Source organism: Heteronotia binoei, chromosome 14 (genome assembly GCF_032191835.1).
Source record: "Heteronotia binoei isolate CCM8104 ecotype False Entrance Well chromosome 14, APGP_CSIRO_Hbin_v1, whole genome shotgun sequence".
Classification (NCBI taxonomy): Eukaryota; Metazoa; Chordata; class Lepidosauria; order Squamata; family Gekkonidae; genus Heteronotia; species Heteronotia binoei.
Genome location: NC_083236.1, coordinates 11,894,962 through 11,899,132, shown reverse-complemented (window position 1 = coordinate 11,899,132; position 4,171 = coordinate 11,894,962). Strand labels below are relative to the sequence as shown.

The window sequence follows — 4,171 nt, the reverse complement described above, 5'->3', positions numbered from 1 at the left end:
TGGTAAAGGGTTGCCTTTGCAAACCTCATAGATTCCAATGCTAGCCATGAGTTGTAAAAGGCGTCTCTCTTCACTGTGAAGTGATCCCTTTTAAATGTGCTGAGCGACTCCAGATTTATGTTAAAAGTTGTTCCCTCTCTGACCTCCCTAATAACGAGGAAGAATGACACGCTTTGATCCGTTCCAGTGGTGGGGAGGTAATATTTATTTAGCTCTTTTTGTTCAGACAAGTCTTTTTATATATCTTGAATTTGGATTGGTTGGCAGGGAGCATGGAAACCTTGGATCATGTTTCTGGATTCCCTTTCTTGTCTCAGAGCCAGCGTAGTCATCCCGGGCCAAGTCTCTAGCTAGCCAACATAAATGCAAGCAAATATAGGCATGTTGGAATGTGTTGCAATATTTACTCCGCCAATTTACCCATTTTATGTGCATCAGAAAAAGGGCTGGATTCAAGTTACTTCAAAGGAAAAAGGAACCAAACAGAGCAGAATGCGGAGAATAGCGCACAATATTCATGACGCTTGAGCTGTGCTTCTTGCAAACATGTTTACTTTCTAAACTCTTCTCATCAGTTTGTGTCTGTTTTAATTACTAAATCACTTATAATAATAATAATAATAATAATAATAATAATAATAAATTTTATTTATATCCCGCCCTCCCCGCCTAGGCAGGCTCAGGACGGCTAACAACAGTTCAATAAAATTATACAATATAGAATATACAATATAAGGTGATTTAAAACAAACATTGAAATTATACATTAATTTAAAACAACAATCTAAAACCAGTTCGAATGTCTGGGTCATTCCATAATTTAAACGGCGGTGATCTTCCTGATGTTATTCTGTACACTTATATTATGGCAGGGGTCACTAGATAAATCATTGGTGGATTAAACAGCCATCCTATCAACGTCTACAAAAGCCTGCTTGAAAAGGATGGCCTTACAGGCCCTGCGGAATTGGTCCAAATTCCGCAGGGCCCGTACCTCCTCCGGAAGTTGATTCCAAAGGCACGGGGCTATAACAGAGAAGGCCCGTGCCCGTGTACTCTGTAATTTTGCCTCCTTTGGCCCTTCTTCTGTTTTAGTGTGTATTTTCTGTTACTTTAATCTCAAAAAGCTGCTCGTGCTAGGGACCATCTCCTTTAGGAATGTTTGGTGATCCTTTTTTTTGGGGGGGGGGGAGTGGTACAGCTGGAGCTGGAACTGACTGAAGAATATGCACAGAATCTCCTTATTGTCTTCTAAGGAACTGTGTTCTAATCACTCTTTATTTTTTTTATGATCTACCTGAATAAATGTATTAATGTTAACCAACTGGGTTTTGTCTCCTGGGCGCCTAATTAGCAATCCTTGAAGCGTGAAATTTGCATTTTATTTATTTATCTCTTTCATAAAAGAAACTGTGGGATATTTGCTGTGATCATATGCCTAAGCAGATCCTGAAACATGAGAGGAAAATAGTATGGGGGAGGGGGGGGGAAATGTGGACCGGGCTCCCTTTTTTCCCTGTGCCGTTGTTTCTTAGGTTCCTGACAAGAGCCAGTGTACAATCAAAAAAGCTGAATCAGAAAGTCTTTGCTATAAATTGTTAACTCTCTTATGAAATTGTGAATATAGCTGTCTTAAGCAGAGTTACACCTTTCTAAGTCTTATTTCCCAACAGAGTCACTAAGGGTGCCTCACAAAAGTTCCATAAAAATACAGTAAAGCTCAAGAAATCAATAATAATAAAAGAGATGTATCAATATTAAAGCTACAACAAAGAGCCTGTGCTAAACAGTGCAGCATTAGTAACAATAGATACAGCCGTTGGGGAGGGACGGTGGCTCAGTGGTAGAGCATCTGCTTGGTAAGCAGAAGGTCCCAGGTTCAATCCCTGGCATCTCCAACTAAAAAGGGTCCAGGCAAAGAGGTGTGAAAAAAACTCAGCTTGAGACCCTGGAGAGCCACTGCCAGTCTGAGTAGACAAAACTGACTTTGATGGACCGAAGGTCTGATTCAGTATAAGGCAGCTTCATATGTTCATATGTTCAAAGATCTGTTAAACAAAATGATTTGGCCTGATAATCAGAAGTATCAACTCTGAACAGGAAGCTCCATTTTAATAAGGGAGGGACGGTGGCTCAGTGGTAGAGCATCTGCTTGGTAAGCAGAAGGTCCCAGGTTCAATCACTGGCATCTCCAACTAAAAAGGGTCCAGGCAAAGAGGTGTGAAAAAACTCAGCTTGAGACCCTGGAGAGCCTCTGCCAGTCTGAGTAGACAAAACTGACTTTGATGGACCGAGGATCTGATTCAGTATAAGGCAGCTTCATATGTTCATATGTTCAAAGATCTGTTAAACAAAATGATTTGGCCTGATAATCAGAAGTATCAACTCTGAACAGGAAGTTCCATTTTAATAAGGGAGGGACGGTGGCTCAGTGGTAGAGCATCTGCTTGGTAAACAGGAGGTCCCAGGTTCAATCGCTGGCATCTTCAACTAAAAAGGGTCCAGGCAAACAGGCTTGAAAAACCTCAGCTTGAGACCCTGGAGAGCATGGGAGGGACGGTGGCTCAGTGGTAGAGCATCTGCTTGGTAAACAGGAGGTCCCAGGTTCAATCCCTGGCATCTCCAACTAAAAAGGGTCCAGGCAAACAGGCTTGAAAAACCTCAGCTTGAGACCCTGGAGAGCATGGGAGGGACGGTGGCTCAGTGGTAGAGCATCTGCTCAGTAAGCAGAAGGTCCCAGGTTCAATCCCTGGCATCTCCAACTAAAAAGGGTCCAGGCAAACAGGCTTGAAAAACCTCAGCTTGAGACCCTTGGAGAGCCGCTGCCAGTCTGAGTAGACAATACTGACTTTGATGGACCGAGGGTCTGATTCAGTATAAGGCAACTTCATATGTTCATATTCACAGATCTTACCAGCTGTGGTCATTCAGAGGATAAAAACCCAAAGAACAGTTATCTAGTACCAAAGGTCTGGGCAAATAAAAATGTCATCCATTGGTATGTTAAACTCGCCCGGGTTGGCACCAGGCAGATTGGAGGTTGGGGGGGGGGGGCTTCACAGAAGACAGGCCAAGGCAGAAAAGGTCCTGGTCCTAGCAGCCAAGCAGCTGAACTCAGGAGAAGGGGCGTATGGAGGGGGCATGGCCTCTGCAACAGTCTGGATGGCTCGGTCTGCTCATCTCAGACCTGGAAATTCTTTTGCCACCCTCATTCCAAACTTCTGAATGCCCAGAAGGCACAATTTTGACCTCAAATGATTGGGCAGCTGGTGAAGTTCTTTCTAAACTGATGAGATACGTTCCCAGGGGTATGACTTGCTCAGCAATCCAGCAGTCTCGCAGCTGCATTCTGAACCAACTGAAGTTTCGGAATAGTCTTTAAAATTAGCCCCACACACTGAAGTAACTTAAACTGGATGTGATCACAGCAGGCACAGCCGTAACTGTAGTCAGATCTTGTTGTTTTTCCAGGAAGGAACACAGCTGGGGAACCAAGCAGACTTGGTTAAACGTTTTGCATGGCACAGATGAAACCCTCTGGAAGCACTGATCCAATACTAATATCCTAGCTGCTCACTTGTACCCCAGGAGGAGCACTAACTCATCTTGAGCATATTTTCCTCTGTTTCTGATTGTCGGTACTATTCACCAATAGCCCATCAGTCTTGGCTGGACTGAGTTTCAGTTTTTCTCGCTTTATTCCCGATTCCCATCATCTAGTTTGAAATAGCCACTGCCTCAACAGAATCAGTTAAAAAGGCTATGCAGGGTTAGAGGTGGTGGCGCCTTCACCAGCCGTAACAGGCCCTGGAGAAAAACCCAAATTAGCTGCTGGCCTCCTGCTCAGCGAAAGATGCTTGAAGTTTTCAAGTGAGTGAGGCTTCAGAGGAGGCAGCTCTCTGAACTCCTTGCACTTGGCGGCCACATGAGGCCCTGGGGAGGGGACGATGACAAATAAAGAGACTTCTGCTGCCACCATGCCTCCAGATGACCCTGATGCTGTACTCCCATGAAGGTGGTGGTTGCAGGCTCCCTGGAGAGTAGAGACTTCTCAGAGAGCTTTTGGGCTCCATCTGGGGCCTCTCAGAAGGCAGCCATCTTTGGGCAGCTCTCTGGGCAGTGGCAGCAAACATTGCTGTCAGAGTGGGTTAGCCAGACATTTCCCCACCAG

The 4,171-nt window shown here is 44.7% G+C and overlaps 1 non-coding gene across 1 annotated transcript; it reads left to right on the top strand.

Moving 5' to 3' along the window:
* The first annotated feature begins 2,694 nt into the window (after positions 1-2,694).
* On the top strand, positions 2,695-2,761 carry TRNAT-AGU (transfer RNA threonine (anticodon AGU)). The gene has a single exon. It is a non-coding gene; the product is annotated as a tRNA-Thr (tRNA).
* Positions 2,762-4,171: the final 1,410 nt, after the last annotated feature.